The following is a 20,080-nucleotide window of genomic DNA, read 5'->3' as shown; positions in this document are numbered from 1 at the left end:
ACCACATGCCATCCACAAATCCAATATTATCGATCAGTCATCCAATTCCCGGCTCTTTCAGCAAACAGGGGGGAAAAAAGAAAACAGATTCAAACTCTACTCTCCCGAACTGAGCAGCGGACAACTGTACATTCACCTCCTCTTCATTTTGACCGTGATTCTCGGTAATTGATGAGGATCTCTTGTAACTGCCGGGTTACAGTGTAAAAAGTGGAGTGGGGGATTCAATTACCACTGAGAATTTATATATGACGCCGGGAAATATAATTGACTGTGTTTTAATTAATCTGCAGTCTTACTTAAAAGCAATTTAATAAATCATCACACAAGGAAAAGAAAAGAGGGGAAATTCGAAGGGTGCGGCGGCCACGTGGGATGATGGCAGCCTGTCGGTCAGAGAAGTAGGTCGTTAATTGAAGGGCTGCTGGTTCAAGTCCCTGGATTGACGAGTCAGAAAGTGGTTGAAGTTGGACTGAGTTTAGACGGAGATGCTACACTATAACATGACAACTTGTGTCTGTGAGCAGGGCGTATTTCACCTGGGCAGTAACAGTTCCCATGTAATACAACTCTACTGACAACAATTACACTGTATTAAAAAAACATCAATAAATAGTGCATTTGATGGGGACTATTTTCTACCACGGATCTTTACACGGTCTATAGTAAGGAGGCAATAGTGAGGAGTATTTGCGGCACCATGGCGGTGGACACGCAATTGGTTCAAAATAAACGGTTGTGTCTGTGTTCATCTTAATGATGGAAAATGCCACCCGGGATAGTTTGACATTTTGGGAAATATTCGTATTTACTTTCTTACCGACAGTTTGATGAGAAGATTGATATCTCTCTTGTGCACTGAATATAAATCTACCGCCAACAAGCAATTAGCTTAGCTTAGCATAAAGACTAAGGCAGTGGGAAACTTCCAGCCAGGCTCTCCAGCCTGTTAAACAACCTTGCTACCAAACAGCTTGAAAACTCACTTTAAGCTTTTAATTTGAACAAAAATGAAAGAGTAAAAACAACAAGTTGTTATTTTACAAAGTAACATGCTTGAACTATTTCTCAGCCGAGTGCAGTGACTTCCTGGAATCTCTACTGATTACCTCGCAAACTCACTGTGACAACCACAAGTCTCCTGAAGTGAGAAATAAGCCGTATGAGGCTTTGGCCACTCAGTATTTGGTAATACTTGTTATTAGGATCAATCTATTGTTGGTTTTGGTCTTTCAATGGGATTTGTCCAGTAATCACTGGGTCGTAAGTTTGATCCCCAGCTACTGTCAGCAGTCAAAGTGACCTTGTTACAGTGGGAATCCTAAATGTACCAGTGCAAGAGTTTCTCTGGTGTGGATAGTCTCCCCAAGCCTAAGAGACTGCATGTCTCTTGTCATATTTCCTATTTGTAACAAAGACAGACTTGGCATTTTTTTTATTATTTGGTTACCACCACTGCTCCTGTCATTTAAAAATCTAAAGTTCTACACCATAGAAATAAAATAGCAGTAGAATGGACATTCCCATTTAAATCAAGGAAATGTTTTAAAGAAAGAATTAGACTATACGACGTGGCAGCTAACTTGTGTCCTTAGTTTTAATTAATATGTATGGCTGGATTTTTCTTTTTCTCATGTTCAAAGTTTGTCTTGTCAAGTAACAAAATTGACAAACCATCTAGTTTTATTATTAATTTTTCAATTTGAGCTTGATACTATTTTCTTCTTCTCCCTGCTCCTTTCAGTCATGGATTGTGTAAATAGAGTTGTGCTCTGATTGCCTGTTCTGATTGTCTGAGTCTTTTTTTATAAATTGTTATTGTGTAGAACAAATACAAATTAAATGGTCTACGCTGAGAAAATATCCAAATGTTTGGGATACATTTGGTAAATGTGTCATTCCTGGTAAAACATGCTGTCACTGAAATAATGCCGTGGCCGTAAAGCAAAAGGCGACAGGACTTTCTAAATTCTTGTTAGTCCTTACAGTCCATCTGGGATGAGCCTTCCTGGAGATTAGAGAGCTTTCAGAAGCCGGCCAACCTTCACTAGATTCAAATGGCCCCAGACCGGCTAATCTTGCCAAGAGAAAATTCCTCTAGAAGTGACTTTGAGTGGATTTTATAAGTACTTAAGATACAACAGTGTGGTGATTCTTCGTCGCTGTGGAGCTGGGTTCACTTTTTATTGCCGCTCAGCTGATGAGAATGGCGAATGCTCATCCTGTATGCAAGTCAAACAGTTGTACCATAATGGCATGGTTATTTTGAAAGCACCCCCACAGTTTCTAGACCATTACGAGGGCGGGGAGCCTGGGCAACGGCCCATCAAATGAAACCTACTGGAAAGAAGTGAAGCAGAACAGACTGTTTGCTACTTTGGTTGTCTCGCTCAGATTGATGATGGGAGGAACTCCACAATGTAGTGTTTTGCAATGCTATCTCAAAAGATACTGAAGAAGATTTTACCTCTGCTTCCTAATCAGATGTGATCCATTTCAACCTACAACCAGGGCACCTTTGAGATCCCCGATAAAATTCACTTATCTCCCGCCATTATGCTGAGCTTCATCCTTCGTGGAACATGTAGATGCCTCTGATGTCTTGAACACTTAAAAAGGGGAAAAGGCGAGTTCAACTCAAGGAGTTTCTCTGTAATCATTTGACAGGTTTTAAAAAGGACGATTGGGACCAAATTTTCAGTGTATGTCAGTCTGGTCAATACAGAGCTCCTGTCATTAAGCTTCTGCCAGTCACACATCCAAATATAATTGATGAGTTTCCCCTGGGGAGGGCGGAGCTGTCATTGTGGCTGGAGAGACAAGAAGGAGGGATTTTGAGCCTGGACCCAGTCCTGGCGTGTTCAAGTCAATCTGCGAGGGGAAAGCAATTGGTGACTTCTGACTTTAAAGGCAAAGACCAAGAAACAAGAAGCTTATTGGCTTTAACAGGATAGACCTGCAGTGTGTTGGCAGTCGGTAAATGGACTTGAAGCTCAATGAACTGCTGAACAACAGGGGAAAAAAGCAGCGACGCCATGTCTCACATGTCCTTTAGCTTACAAATGTGGGCTCTGCCCCTCTGACACTGACCAAAGATGGATGCTATCAGCATCTGTAGCGGCGCCCTCACATGATCTGACAGGCGGCCGTTCATACTGCGTGAAGCGGTCTCAGGTTTATGCAAGTGTGTTGCAGCAAGGACTGCAGGGAGTGGTCCCTTCAGACTCTATTGGGTGAGAGATAACCCAAGCAAGAAAAATGGAGGCCAGCAGTGGCAACAAATCTGTGCAAAGACAAAGCACTGAGTATCATAACATAAGCTGGTTGTCAGGTATGTTATGCTTCATTTAAAAGATGGGAATGAAGTTTTGACTATTAGGCAATGGCAGCAAAAAGAGAGTAAAACGTTTAATAACCAAATCCAGCAAAGACAATAGTTCTTGATAAAAATGGGAGCAGAGAAAGATGTACGGTAACAATCTGTCCAAGTGCGAATGTTCGAGGTAAAAAGAGGGATTCACTAATGTATTATGTTGGAGTAGATTTGACATTGATTCATTAAACCTAGCTCGTCTTGATTACATCTGTAGTTGTAAGCTATTTTCTTGCCTTTCACAAAGACAGCCCATGTGTGGAAAATGTTGACAACTGGGAAAAAAACTACCAAGGTGCCGCAATGAGGTAGACTGAGTCAAAATCACTATTGTGTGCACTGGGCTTGGGCAGCACAAATTAAAGAGGAAAAAATAGGGAGGAGGAGGAGAGAGGGGGAAATGCAGATGGGGTATTATTTTTCTTTTTGTATCCCATCTAATTGCAATCATAGGCAGATGTCTGAAAGTGTGACAGCATCAGCAGAATAGCTGCTGAGAGCACAGAATCTTTGTCTAAAAATAATCAGACATTCTGTGTGCTGCTGTTTGCTATAATGGTAATCGATGCTGGAGGCTTTGAATTCCATCAATTTATAGATCCACTCTGTTCTGCCTGGTGACTGTACTGCCTCACAACCCCCCACCGCATACGCACACCGATGCAAACACATACACAAACACACACACACACACTCTCTCTTGCACGCAAGGTCTCGCACAAAAGAGCGGGTGGGCGCACATGCGTGCACAGAGACACATGTGCGCTGACATCCTCACACAAGCGGCTGCAGAAAAGCAGAGCAGGGACCCGTGTGTGATTAAGATAAGTGTAGTTTCCTTTCATACATTCCTTTTCGCCTCCCATTCTCTGTGAGGCACAAGATCGTCCATAGCTGCCTCAGATTAGCCCTGCATCTCAGACGCCACATTTGGGAGGGGGGACTGATCAATAAATCAAATCACCACAATCAATGGCCCCAATCACTGCAGTCTAGTCTGGCCTCAACATTATTACTGGCAACCCCCACTCCAGCCACTGAGGGAGGAGGGAGCTGTTTGGAGGGGGGATGGAGGAGCGCACATTGGCGCCTGTCCATTTGAAAGATCCAAAATGAACTCTTATCTGGCCTCCTTGGGCCGAATATCAGTTAAGGGCATAACAGCAGTGTGTGTGTGTGTTTGTGTTGTTGGACCGTCCAGACAGAAGGAGCTGGGTGGGAGGAGCCTCTAACCTCCGTGACCCGGTGCCAGAAACGTGAGCTGAGCGCGCGGACTCTGACAGGGAGGCACTGGGGGGGGGGGGGGGGTCTATCACCTGGCATCTCCCTCCATCTGTTTACCACCGACTGCTGCTCCTTCACTTGTACTCTCTGTTGGCTTGCGAGAGCTGCACCGATCCACACTCCATCACCACATCACACCTGTGTCCAATACTATTTGAATACAATCCTGAGCGTTAGTTTTAACCTGCTGCGAGTGACAGATGGGTGGAGCTGACCCTATTATGATTCAGAAATGGTCTGTTATCAATCCCAAAAGATACATTTCAGTAAAAAGGACCCTCAGGCACTGGATTCCAACCTCTTTGACTCTTGACCCGACAAGTTACACTTCAAAATTTTGGGAAAATATGCATATTTGTGTTTCCACCACGAGTTAGATTGATACCAGTCTCATGCCTGTCTTCTAAATATAAAACTATGGCCATAACCCGCCCTACTCTGCCTCTGATTGACCCTGACCAATCTCACTCCTCACGATCAAACCAAACCAATCCAACAAGCAAAAGCAACAAGTACTAGCCAATCATAAGCAGAGTAGGCCCGGTCATGCCTTCGCCCAAACAAAAACATTCACGGCCAGGAGATGGTTTGCTTAGTTCAACTCCGGTGGGACGAGAGGAGTGGACTCCTGTTTTTAGATGGTGATGCTTGGTGCTCAAACACAGTCAAAGTTGATGGACAATGTGTTTCCTCATGTTGAATTTTTAATGTGAAGATGGTTGTATTATCTGCCCAGATAATTGTTTTTGTTGCTCCTGTTTACATTCCTCCTGATGATGTGAGCACTACAGGAATATACAAGTGTTTTTGTTTTGTTTGTCATGTGTTTGTTGTGTTACAAATAGGCTGAATGGTGTTACATAATGACAATAAATGGTCCTTGAATCCTGGTTTAATGTTCAGACAGGGACAGAGTAGCTGTCTCCCTTTATTTCCAGTCTCTCTGCTAGCTAATGCTATGCTAACTGTCTTGTGGCAGTTTATTCATATTTAACAGATATGAGTTTTATCAATTTCCTCATTTAAATCTCAGCCACACAGCAAATAAGCGAATTTCCCAAAATGTCAAACATTTCCTTTGACATTAAGCTAAGCCAATACCAACATTGTCAATCGTTAAATAAATTTAATAGCAAATGTTTTTCTTCGGGTTCCCTATCCTGACGATTGTCTCATGACCCCTCAGACTAATCGAGTGACCCCCCTGTGGGGTCCCGGACCCTGGTTTGAGAATCCCTGCCCAACGAATTACTTGCACACTCTGCAACTGTCCACTCTGCAGAAGCGATACTGACGGCACAGTGCAGAAATATGGAGGTAGCGTAGAGATCGTGAGGACTTTCCAAAGAGGAAAAGCACATTTAATTTTGACACCTCTCTAAACTCTGGACTGGTAAGTCTGATAAATCATCCAAAATAATTAATCCCCAGTCAGTCAGGCTGTCTTCAAACGGCATGCTAAATCTTACAAAAGGAAGGAGAAGCCTGTGAGCGTTACAACCATCAGCAAAAGGTGTGACTGGTGTTGTCAGCCATTATTCGTCATACCCTGCTTCATTTCGAGAGTTTTTGGCGCCTGATGCACCAGAGCACAGCCTACTTGTCAACACTTTTCTCTCTTTAATTCCAATATGCACACTTAAATACACATGCGTGCACGCACACGCGTCTCTTTTTTTCCATTGATATACTGGTAACACATCTTAGTACGATCAGGGATGCTCTAATTCCATTTATTGTCAAATCGTATTCAAAATAGTATCAAGAGGTATCATGGAACCATCTTAATACAGCCCTTTCAAACGACCTTGTATCCGTTCCGAATCCGATGAATAACTTTAAATATCCTCAAATTAGAAACTTCAAATTACAATCCATGACTGACTGATCCAAACGAAGGCCAATTACAACACCTTATTTATCATCATTAAGGACGACCATTGTTCTGCTCCTCTCAAACTCTGTGGTTACAATCAGGGTGTCTATTGTCATTGTGTGCTACATGCAGGGTGACTAATTGCACAGTCCTATGATTCATTAGCAGACTAGTGGGTTGAAACTTGAGTGAAGACATGATAACCTCAGTCGGCCAAATGATCGGCTCGGATGGAGACGTGAATGTGGAAGGGCGACAAGGAAGTTTCACAATGGCCAAGAACAAGAAATACAGCCAGTTTTTTTTTTGAAGGGGGACACATTTAAAAATGAGCGGAGCAGAGATGGTACGAACTTAAACAATAAAACTGGGGACACGGTTTGCTTTCCTGTTTCTTTCAAAGTGGGAAAGAGGCGTGCACTGCGGGGGATTCGTCTCTGTGAAGCTTCACCATTGAGGTCAGCTAGTGGGAGAGGAGGAAGGCTCCAAAGATGCAGCCATCACCGCGATGGCCCACTTTCACCTGAAACGACGAGCTGGAGCGATGCAACACTGCTAACCTGCGATTGTTTATTCTCTCTTAAGAAATGTCAATCTGTTCGCTCTCAGGTGTGCTGCTCTTCCTCTTGTTTTTGTTGTTTTCTCCCCCCTACTCTCTCCGTTTTCCCTTGTCGATTGCAGCGAGATCAAAGCGACGCCGCTGGAAGAATCTGAATATTTCAGGTGTGGAGAGAGGGCTGCGTTTCACGCCACCTGTGTAGCGCTGAGAGACGGGTCCCTCCTCTCGCTCAGACTCAGTTAGCGGGGCCCCTGGGGCCTGGCGACATAAACCGGGGCCACCTGTCTGAGAGAGAGAAAACACTCCTTTACCCTCCTTCTCTCCGTCGCACTTTCATTTTTCAGCATTTGAACCAAAAATAAATGGATCTAAATAGAGCGGTGAGAGTGGGAATAAAACCAGCGCTGACAACAAGCAGCCGAGAGCTTTGAGCGCCGTCACAAAGGCTCGAAGATCTGGCAGACGAGTTTCGTTGCCGCAGAATGGGAGCAGCCACTTGAAAGGGCAGTTTATACATGAATCACTCTATAATTTGCCCTGTTCTGCAGCAGAAGGTAGATCTCGTATAATAAATGATGAGCCCGGTCAGGAGAATCACCGGGATTATTTTCTGCCATAACATAGCACAAAGTGTGGAGCCGGTCTGTGTGAGGATCCGCATCACATCGTCGGGGGCCGCCATTTCTGACCCAAAGCAAATAAAAAAGCATCCCCGATCGTCCGCGCGAGCCTTAACAGTTTGATGTAGCTGCTCTCCTTGGAGGGCTGTGTGCCTTGACATGTGTGCATGTGTAAGCACTTGTGCAAGCGTGTGAGTGTGTACGTGCATGCGGACGTGTGTTCAGGGGGCCGTGGAGCAGGTTCCACACTACCAGTTCCCAGCCATGTCTCTCAAAAGGGCCGTAAAGTCTTTACAGCAAATTCCTTACATTCATCTGTGTCAGAGCACTCGGCACACATTAGGCGTTTACACGGGAGGAAACACAATCTATTTGATGCTACACTGCCCACACGTCCAGAGCCCTCCTCCCCACACTGGAGATTCACAGTGTTTAACTTCCATTTCATATTCTGAACAGGCAGGCAGACAGGCAGGCGAGTGCAGGGAATGGACTCCATCTTGCTGTAAATCAGCGTTTAAACACCTGGGTAAATGTAATCTGGAAAGAGTCAACAAGAGGCCTTCGCATTACGCTGCTCAAGATATTTGTTTTTATTTATTCTGAAATGGACAATTGATTTTTGTTGTTCCCCTCCTAATGATGTATGCAAACGGTGAAACTGGAAAAAGTCACACTTCTTTCTTTTTTTTCCCGGCTGCTGCTGCTGCTCCCCATCTTTTAATATCAGAGGTGCTTATGAAAACAAGTGGAGGTTAATCTAGGGAGCGGGTCATAGCCGACCGGCTCTTTGTAAATGTCAGCTGGGAGATCCAGGCCTTTCTTATTACCACACTAAACCAACAAGACTGACGGCTCCAAGACGGATGTGTGACTTGGAGGTGTCTTCCCCCCACTTCTCACCACCATCACGGATCAACCCCTGCACAGAAAACCAGATTAATCAATCGATTTATCGCCATAAATCAGACCAGGCTTTGATTGTATCAGCAATTCATGCAATCAATCAATTAGTCAGTACCTCGCGGCCCAATTTGCCTAAAGAAAGATGAATGTTCCCTCACATCATCCATCTGGGTGTCCGTTTACCCATCAAACACGGCTGCTGTTGACTCCCAAGCCCAACATGCATCCTTTTATCGATTTCTGCAGATTAAACTTGCAAAGGAATCAAAGGACACTTAGCTGCCTGGGAATAATTCAGCTTTTTTTCCATTTGTAGTGAAGTATGTTCTGCGCTCTCCTTTGATAGTGTTGCCTCATATCATCAAAACAACAAAGTGCAAACATTCAAATCCAGAAAAAATAGCTCTTATGATTGATCCAGTAGAGTGAACAGCTACAGAGGATCATGCTTAAAAGTGACTAGACCCCACTCGGAAAAAAAACTGGGCACAAAGGGACAAACAATGGATTAGTATCAGCCAGCCCGATCCAGGTTTATATGGCAAGCCAAAGGGGGGCGAGGGGGTACTGAGCAAGGAAACAGCTGGATGAACAAACTGTGGGAAACATATGTACAATGACATATTTGTTTCATATTTTATCCCAACTGTGAATTCCAATCCACGTTGTGACACCAGCTGCCTCGGTCCAGTGCTTCCCATCTGCAACTCGGTGTCAGGAAGTCTCCCAGGACGGGCTGGGAAACTTTGGGGACGACAAAAACCGACAGGAGCAAGTAGAGCACGACAGAGTGGGCTGCCGGAGCCTCGCCGTGCTTCTCCCCCAGCGGCGGGTTGCAATGTGGCAGACTGTGGAGCCGCTGTGGAGAGGAAAGAACAGCGGGGACTCCCCGGGGAGAACGTCTGTGGTGGGATTAGAGCCCCAACAGACCTGGTTCTACTTCACATCCTCAGACCCTGCTGTGTTACAGGCAGAAGGAGGGGTACCAAACTATCTGTGGGGGCTTTACAGTTCTGCCCAATCTCCCCAAGCTTCACCATGTAATTAGAGATAAAGACAGAGGGCTCAGCTACTCAACCTCAATTCTCCCGGCTTCACACAAGGCTGCCCACCCATAGCCCCCAGAGGAGCCCCTCAACACTGGCACTAAACCGGCACCTGTGTACACTCGCTGGCTGCAAACTATCATCTCCCTACCAACTGTTCCACAGACTGAACATGTAGGATACTACAAGGTACGGCGCATGATCGTGATTGATTGGTGTTAGAATGTGTCCTGAAGTCGCTGCACCATGAATTGCAGCGGCCGTGTGCTTCTTCTTTTTTTAACGGCCATCATCCGTATATTATGCGTGTCGAGGAAGCTTCATATTGTAACAATTCTCAGGTAAACAATAACCGCGCTAAATAAGTAATTTTTCTTCATATCTCCCTCTTCTAAAACTTCATCCAGGCAAGGTGGCAAAATTTAGGGGATAACGCAGAAGAGGAACTCTCGACTATATTCAAGAAACACAAAATTATACTATGGAGGGATCCATTATTCATCTCAGATACATTTTTCATTTAGGAGTGGGCTGGATATGAGCAATGATGAATGCATCGCCCAGGATGCAATTTGTATGTAAAATAACAGAAGATTACAGAATATGTTTTAAGTGCAAATGCAGTTTGTTGCCATCTAAGTAGAAAATGCATTCCTACAAAAAGGAATAAGACCCGAGCCCCGTGATGTTGCCTCATAAAATCACTTAGCCCATAGCGAGGCCCCTCGCCAGTCCTTATAAAAGGGTCACAATGAGAGGCTCAAGTGATGAATGAGTCGACTGGAGTAGATTTTCATTCACACAATATACACTTCTTGACAGGCCGTTTGAGAATGTGGGATAAGTAAACCGTAGGACTACGGCTAATTCAACTTACATCCAGCTCGGCAGCACACTTCCTTGAAATCCACCCAGTTCTGCAGTGAGCACACAGAGAGCACTTGCAGACACAATGTTAGATACATGTCAACGCACAAATGCACACAAACATGCTTCAATGTTTTGCTGCCTGCCAGGCGTCCACATGTTCCTCTTAGGACTCGCTCGCTCCTCATCAGCTTCACTCGGTGCACACCGTTTCAATTCAGTGCCTCTCAAAGACACACAAAGAGCCTTCCCCTCCATTCACGGTACAAAGATTGAATACAGCCTCCTAACACAAGACATGCTCACCACAGAGCATGTAATACAACTCATTACTGGGCACGCAGGGTGCAGAGGGCTGTGATGGGAGAGACAGGCACCACGGGAGAGAACGGGGGGCCCTTATACCAACATCTCCATCCTTCCTTACCAGTAACACAGCTCTAAAACCAGCCTTAATAACTAAAGCAATCCAATTGATTTTTGGAGGTTCTCTGAAATAAGTCTGGTGGAATTGAGGGGAAAAGCAGAAATACTGTGAACACTTTAAGCGAGATTGCCACAGAGCCTGCCGGCCCTCGTTACATGATGGATAGCATTCAGGTCTAAATTGCAACTTCCCCTCCTGCCTTTCCAAAACTGGGGTTGACCCACAAGCAAACAGTGTCCAATCACAAAGAGGCAGGGGAACAGTGTATCTGTGTCGGCTACATTGATCCCGGCCCTTCACCGCATGGTTCTGGGGTCAGGTTCTTGTGTGCCGACGAAAGGGCACTATAGGTTTGGTTTGGTGCTTGTGAAGGCAGAGAGGGGAAGAAGAAGGGCAGCGAATCGGCTCATCCACACTGCACACGGCCTCATGAACCTTTCTTAACCTCAGGGCAATCGCATGACCTGAGGCGAAGCATTACACACATTAAAAAGACATGAACTTCAGAGCATTGGAGCTTCAAGCACGCAATCAATGGGGCCACAGGTGCAAACATTTTCTGCACTGCCAGTGGAATGCCCTTTTTTTTTTCTTCTTCTTTTTTTTTTTACCCCTCCCAGGATTAGAGTGGAACCTGTTTTTGCACTGTGTTCATGTTAATGTCAGCAATAATAAAGACCTGCAGCACAAGAAACAATAAAATCACAAAAAAAGAGCACGAGCTGGAGACAGCTTTTGGAGGTGGGCTGGAAACAGCGCGGGGAGTCTGGAGAGAGGGCAGGATGTGAGGAGTCTGTCAACTTCTCCCTGTCTGCTCCTGTGTTCGCTCGCTTCAGACTGAGGAGAGCAAATGGGCCTAATTCACACTGGCTGTGTGTGAGTGTCTCTGCTGTCTAGCAGCGTGAGCGGGAATTAGATCTATGGTTTGTAGCCTTCATCCCTTCCCAGACAGACTTGTTCCGGCTCAGAGGCGCTGCCTAATCCGCACCTCTCTCCCGCTTGCACTCCCGGAAAATGACTTCACACAGCTGCCGCAAACGCCCAACGCAGCAATTCTCATCTGACTGAACCCCCGCTCAAAAAAAGGGAGAGAAAAAAAAATGCCACGGCAGACCTCCCATAGCTCATTTAACATACCAATTTCTCCCCAAAGCCCCCCCGGCCCCTGGCTCCCCCCTAAAGGATGAAAACAACAAGGAAAACAACTACAACCCCACTTGATAATTGAAGGGCCCTTTTCTCCAGAGAGCTGTCAAAATGGGCAGTGCAGTGGGAGGAATTCAAAAGCAGAGGAGGTACCCTGGTTGTGCAGTGGTGAGTAGTTGGGTTCAGATGTCCATGTGTGTAAAACTACTACTAACCAGGTAGTACATTCATAAAAGGTGCAAAGGTGTTTACGTCATCGGCCCCACAAGCTCTTCCCCGATCCTCTCTCTCTCTGCCTGAATCAAAGTGAAAGTCACTTCCCAGCAAGGACTCTGGGAACACAAAACCAAGTGAGTTCTCACATTAAAACCCAGATCTTAGCCAGGTGGCTTCTTCCTAGTTGTTGTCGAGAACACAATCACACCAGATAGACCAGGCTGAGCGAGGGCTGCTACCAGGCCCAGAGGCCTATTGGGCACAAGGAGGGCCAGATAATGGCGAGGCCACTCAGACGAACACTCTAGCACTGAGGACAGGAACCCGGGAGAGGTCCTTCTTATGAACCAGATCTCGAGGCTTTCGTCTGATTCATGAACACCTTCCAACGTGCCATTAAGCATAGCACCTCTTCATCTGCTTTTGTACTTATTCGGAGCTACTGTTTAAAAAAAAGATGCTGCTTCTGGTAAAAAAAAAAAAAAAGAAAAGAAAATAAGTGAATTCCAGGACTTCAAGTGCCATTTTGGATCTCCAGAGGAGTATACAGTATTTCAAAAAGGAAAAACGGGTAAAAGTAAAAAGAGACAAGCACTGTCTTCCCTGTGCTCAAATTGAAGCATTTACAAGTAGTCAACTGACGCTGCGAGAAATGCAGTGTAGTTTTCAAGAATTCCTTAGGCAGCAGTGAGAAACAAGTAATATTACAAGAAAAGGAGAATGATTCAAGCCTAATATGGCATAGTGGAGAGGGGAGAGAGAGGTGATTCATCCCTTCACGGCCTTTTGACACTAAATTAAACTGTTGAGTCCATTCCCCCGTGCCAGCTAGTTATCTTTCCAGGCTAATTTAACACTATAATTTACATTCCATATAAAATACATCCTGATGTGGTGCTGTCAAGGCCGTACATCATTTACAGAGAGTGCTCCAGTTTCAGTGAAAAGGACAGAATTAGATCATATTCATGATGCAATTAAACACTTCAGTGGGAATCGATGTAAAACCGATGAGCCCTGAAAACAATGCATATGGCTGAGAACATTAGAACACATTACCTACCCTTGGATCCCTCGCTCCACAGACGCAATTTAAAATCCTCCACCACTCTACTCTACGTCTCTCCAGATTCATAACGCACAGCGATAATAAATGAATTTTTCACAAAATTATTCAACTACTAAATTGCCCATGGTAACTGAGTATCAGATGAAAGTGATGTGAATTATTAAGTAGGGAAATTGTTTGTTCTCACCATGGGTGTAATAATCGGCCAAATGAGGAAGAGAAGGGGCGCAAGAAGGGCAGGTTACAGTGAAGGGAGATCTCATAATAAACATCAGCGTTGATGTAAAAATGGGGAAACTCTCGCCTGCCGCCTGGGCCTCCAGCTGGGTTGATGGTATCGACCAATTTCCCTTGGGCGGCAGTGTGGGTTTTCTTATGGATACAGAGAGGAGAACATTACGAGGCGCTGCTGCATATTCTCATGTAAAACTGGCAACAAGCCCTCTGGAGCTGGCAAACCCCTGCAACAGCCAGCCAATGTTACACCATCTCACCACATTTTACATAATCAGACAGACAGCGCATCAGACCACACACTCACACCGCTCCACTCCAGATCACATCAACTACCTGTCACACTCCTCTCTACTGCCACCAGACTCACTTTGATTGGCTGAGAGCCACATATTCACAAAAACCGAAAGACCTATTGCGAAAGCAAACTACAAAAATACATTTTTCAGCCTAATTTGAAGTCTTATTTCCATTAGTCACCGTTTTGCTTTTCCGATCTTTTCTTCTTGTCAAAACCCAAACTTGTTGATGGTAAGAAAGTAGACAAATGTAATAAAATTCAGAATTTAAGAGCCGTACAAGGGCCAGAGGTGCAGCAATTTGTAACTATTTCTGACAGGATGAGTTGGCCTCTCCAACTGAACCAGTAATTATGCTTAATGGTCCTTTAATCTGTCCATCAGGCAGGAGGTGAGGAGCCGGGTCAGCCTAAAGTGCTCCAGGCGTCACAGTTTGTCAGGGTACAGTCAGAGGGGTGAAGTGCTCCACTAGGAGTGCCAGGAGCGCTCGCTTCAGCACACTACATCGGGACGCGGGCGGGCCTCCCCAAAACACACATTTAGCCGGCACATCGTACAACTACCAGCTTCCTCCTGCATAAACATTACAGATGCACCGGTTGTCTTGGTCGTTTTTAAGTCCGATTTTCTTTATAGTAGTCATCGTTAGCAACGCTCCAGACTAACTTTTTTCACCACTTTTAACTGTCCCGATGTTAATCATAAACTGTTGTCTTTTTACTTTGTTACTGTCGTCTATAGTGGATATTTGCTACCATTCAAATGAATAGGATATAAAATCATCATTTTTATTTAAATATTTGCATTGGTTAAAAACAAATCTTGGCATTAGTAGTTTTAATTATATATTTCAAACTAGCATTAGTGTGAAGAGGTTAAACAGGTCATATTGGTCCGTGCATGAAGTATAATTGGTCTGCCATTGTTCACGTTGTGAATGAACAATGTCCGATTTGGGGTATTGCCTAATTTCATTTGCCTACTTGTCCTCATGCAAAATGTATTCTAATACGTGTGACTTTGTTCTTTGTTCGATGGGCACGAACACTGGAGTTATCTGTATATATTGTTTCCTTAAATTATTTAAATTAATCTAATTTTAAATGTATTTATTGAATTAAGGCTTCTTAAACTATTTGGGTGAATGATACCTGCTATAGTGTTGAGACATGGGATGAGTCTGACTGCAGAAAAAGTCCATGCTTCTTTGTATTTAACAAGTAAGTGTCAATAATAATGATTAGTACAACTTAATGTAGATGACAAAGTCTTGATGAGTCTGAAATTAAGTTTTAAGATGGGAAAGAGCTGATTGGCTGGCCTGAAATCCATGTGACCATAATACCAACAAGCAGCAGGCACGGGTAGAAAACGTCTGTAATTTCTTAAAAGTAAAGCAAATTGAAAAGTCAAAACATGTTTTATATATTACTTCTATATAAATGTGTATTGTAATACAGACCCGTGAGCAGATTACACTCCTGTAGGAGACTGTCATATTGAAAACACTTTTTATATAAAGGCTACTAAACGTTTAGTGAGTGTTGTTTCTGTCACTGTCACTGAGGTGGTATAAATAATGTATGATTCAATTTGTTTTATAAAGGTTAGAGGATTATCCGGCAAAATTATTTGTATTTATTCATTTAAACAGTTATATATTATGTTCATTATTTAGGATGGAGAAAACCCTTTTGAAAACACACAACTTTTACTTTGAAGGCGAGCTGTCTCCGTTTACGACTCTCGACTTTCTTTACTATATTTTCATTTTTAAAGTTAGATAATGGAACAAGCTGATGTTTTGACGGGCGGCATTGCATTGCACGTGTTCTTTCAATGCGACAATAACGCAAGCAAAGCATCGGCTATCGAACAACGAACTCACACGTATCAGGATACATTTGCATGAGCACAAGAAGGCAAATTCAATTTGTAATTTCATTACACAACGTGAACAATGGCAGATACGTTATCCTTCATGCATGGACTCATATTCCCTCCGTAACATCTTTATATTACTGTGAAGACACCTCCATTTATTCAAGTTTCTTGTCAAAAACAATTTTTTACAAGATTACATTTACACATCATGATAGCATTATAAATGACCTTCCCTGTACTCGTATTTTACCGTGTAGAGCTTGAACACGTCATCATGTAAGTCAATGCAACCCCTGTCCACGTTAGCCGTTAGCTCCGTTATAAGCAGGACTGTACGAGGAAGAGACTCTGCTTTTACTCTGAGCAGCATGAATTACAGTGTATGATTACGATTTTAAGGGTGTTCTTCCACTGCTTATTGGACTTGCAGTTATGGAAAAATTGAAGCTTTATGTCTTCTTCGATCACACTGAAGAACTTCCACAACGGCCACATGTCATGGTCTGTGTCGCTGTGTGCCGCTGTAAAACCTTAAAATAAAAACATTCACAAAACCGGGAAAACATTAGAAAATATGAGGCTGACCGGCGGGTCATTGGTCACGGCCGATCAGTTGAAAACTGTCCCATTTTGATAAGCGACCAATCGCTCGGTGCGTCCATAAAAAGACAACAACAGAGCAGTGGCAGCAGAGAAACATGCTCCCTGGATAAGTATGACGTGAGCAAAAGAGTGAGGAAACATGTGTCATCATATAACAAAGTCTTGATCACCCCCAGGATGGATGATTAATGTTGAACTTGTGGTGAGAAGTGTGAAGTATCGTGTCCAGCTGGTGCCCTGGCACTCTCCCATCACCATTAATCTGTAACCTTTTCCCAGAATCCCAACTGATGAAAGTGGTTTTCAGCTAATTCCAGTTCACATTAGAAATCCCAGGTCATGTATCGTACATACCTCGACAGTCACGCCTGTCTGAGCGCCTCTATACCCAGACAAAGCCGGGCCGGAGAGAGCATTCCAAGCAGAGAGAAGGCACTAGGTCAATCCCAACAGTAATAGCAAAGACACAGAGCCCATACCAAAACAAGGGAGAACAAATAGTACCTTTGTACCCAGAGTCATTTGTACCCAACTCAGGCGTCTGGCTATCTCAGAGCCCATGGCAGATAGAGCTCCTAGTCCCAGCTATGCATCTGCACTTGTGCTGTATTTGTTATCTTGGACAAGCATTCTCCTTCCCCGTTTCACTGGCCAAATAGAGAAGGGGGAGAAAACGAATCACTCCCTAGACCTACTCCTGTTGTTCCCTCAGCTGTCAACACTTCTCACAGCCTTCACCCCCGCCTAGCCACATCGATACAGAGAAGTGACTGCCGTTTGCTTTATGATTGCCCTGTTTTATTCTCTCGGCCGAGCTTTTTCTCAGCCCTCGCAGCTCTAATCAGACCGCCTTGGCTGGACAACAGAGCCATTGTCTCTTTAAGTGAAAGAGGCAGTGGATCAGTGAATCCCTTTCCATTTTCCCGCTTTATTAGCCCAGCGGCACACTACTGTTTATACTAGTGGGTATTCTGTGTTTGCTGAGAACAATTACAGTATGACAAATGATCCGTCAATGCCATCTATCAGGCCAGAGCTGACAGGAATCCTATAGTCAGGGCAGCCATTCGTCCCCTGCTCCCCATCTCTGGGGTCCCATGCTTTAGTATCCATGACAACGTGCAAGCCACTTGCCACGCTTGCCACTTCACAGTGAGAGATGAGCGTCCGTGAGTGGCTTTGAAAATTAGCCTCTGACACCCCATGTTCCTCTGCGCTCCCACCTCCCGAGCATACAGTCCAGCTCCTTTGGGGGCGCCTTCCAAACCTCTCTTTTGCATTCAGGCTGACACAAACACAAAAGGCACACACACATCGTAGGCGCCACCATAATCATACCTCTCTAAGTCTCACGGTGTCAATTTTATTGTGCCAGAGCTATACGATTCTCAACATTAACCTCACGGCTACATTACCTATCCAGCAATGAAGAAAAAGAAGCGCCAACATGGCCAACATCCATAAAATAGGGTAACAAAATGAAATGGGTGAAGTAGAAAGAGAAAGGATGAGAAAGTGCCTGAATGCACATGAGCTGCCAGCACATCATCAGACAGAGTCAACGGCCTGACCCCTCCTTCCCACAGGTTATGAATGACTTTCTGAAAAAGATATGTCTCTCCAAAAGAAACAAAAAAGTACTTCATTAAGTAGTGGAAAGTATGTTTTTTTTTAGTAAAGTAGTAGCAGTACAGGAAAGTTGGCCCAAGTAGGATGGGATTTAAATGTAGTGCAAACCATAATGTATTTTAAACAGTATACTGTGAAGAAGAAAAAAAAGAGAAAACACAGATGCAACAACACTGCAGACCTACTAAATCACGAGTTAAGTATTAGAGACGTTGTGGGCCAAGCTGCAATTCCCATTTGACTCCCAGACACACCTCTTTGGGGTTATGTTTATGCCATAAACTAGTCTTGGCAGCTGAGGATCATATTACTACCGTGAAAGAAACAAACAAAGCTGTGCAAACGTGGTGCACTGTCAGAAGCAACGGTTTTACGGCTTGTGATTAATCATATTTGGAGAAACATTAAAGGAAAAGGAGGAAACTGGCTGCAGCACTAGGAGGTAAGGGTGTCAACTGATATAACCCACCACTGACATCAAGCAGAGCCAGCTAGCTCATTGATGTGGCAGCGTCTCATTTTCACCAGTTTGGAAGCAGACAGTTTTGCAGCGCCTTGCGGTTCTTAATTATCTTCCGACTTTGTCTAATTCAATCAACACAACTCAGATCTGGCTGCGAAATGGCACTCACATCCCCTCAAGCTCAGCAAGTCAAAAAACACTGAATAAGTGGAACAGTCAAACTGACAAAATGGCATAGCACATGAGAAATAACTACTATTTTATCTCCCGGGCTGAGACCTCTGAGGAGGGGATGAGGGGAGGCTGAGAGAGCAACCAATCAGCTTTTTGTTTTAAGTTACAAGGCTGCGTTCAGGCAGGGGAGGGAGGGGGGCAGTGGGGGGAGTGGGTGGGCGGCACAGGAGTCAAGTGCTTTGATGACGCTGCAGATGCTGCTGAGCTGAGCTGTGTGAGGTCACTCTGTTAGCAGAGGCTCTTCAGGTCCCTCGCTCAGATGCTTCCTGGCGAACCTAATAAATACCCTGTTAACACAATGGCATCTAACTATGATGTCAGATGTCAGGATGGCACGCTGTTTCACACAACTTCCTCTGGAAACGACACAGTTTTAACTGAATAAAAAGCCAACATTCACATACACACACAGAGAGAATTTAAAAGGTCATTAGAGGTTAAATTGTTTGCCAATTTGCAGTCTGAATAGTGAGAAGAGGTGGGCTAGCTGAGTCTATCTCCCCCTCAAGAAAAATCCTTTTCCACACCTCCACTATTCCCACCCATTCACCTCCCATCTAATTCCGAGGGCCACAGCATTATTAGATTTTGACATTATTAGCTGAAATAGCAGAGAGGCCCTGCTGTCATTATAAAGCCTTTACTTTGGCGCTGACTGCCAAATCTGTTTTGCACTAGCTACAGACTGCCAAACCCAACAATGGCAGATTAGTGAAGCCCTTCTCCTGTTGCAGCAGAGGTTAATATAAAGTGACAGGGCTAAGTCCGCTCCGATTAAGTATGCTGAGAGATATTACCGCACTTTGTTACATCAGATTGTTATTGGATTAAACAGCATGCACAACAATGAAAGTTTAATTTTAATTTTCGGCAGGAATATAAAACAGGCTCTGAGAGCGCTGCTGTCAGAACAAAGGCAGTTTTACAATACCTTCTTGTTTTCACTTCCCCCTTTGCCATTGCTGGAGTGGCAGACATGAGAAAAAATGATGGTAAGTGAGGATGTCAACCTTTAGTTTTTTTTCCCTCCCTGAAGTTATACATAATTTATAAACCAACAAAATGCAACTGCACATAGCATACCAGGATTTGGTCAAATAAAGGATAAGGAGATACAGTAGCTATCAAAAATCATAAGAAAGATTTCATTCTCCGCCCCCTCAACCCCCACCACACCCACACTATTTATTGGTTTGGCCATCTTGCTGCATGCAGCGAAAGCCCAGTTGGCCGCTGCATTGTTCGCTCCGCAAGAGGTCACTGCACCTGACCAATAAGCTGTTATTAATCCTTACAGAGTCATCCATTAGCCCATCCAATTTTTATGACCTTCTTCTTTATTAGA

At 44.3% G+C, this 20,080-nt stretch overlaps 1 protein-coding gene across 1 annotated transcript in view; it reads right to left on the bottom strand.

Annotated features, from left to right (window-relative positions):
• Positions 1-20,080, bottom strand: part of cux2b (cut-like homeobox 2b) — a gene marked incomplete at both ends in the record, with an annotated part of 85,696 nt that overhangs the window by 50,982 nt on the left and 14,634 nt on the right. The window lies entirely within an intron of this gene.

The sequence above is a fragment of the Taurulus bubalis genome (assembly GCF_910589615.1).
Source record: "Taurulus bubalis genome assembly, chromosome: 8".
Lineage (NCBI taxonomy): Eukaryota > Metazoa > Chordata > Actinopteri > Perciformes > Cottidae > Taurulus > Taurulus bubalis.
The sequence above is the reverse complement of the archived record's forward strand: the minus strand, read 5'-3'. Positions and strand labels throughout refer to the sequence as shown.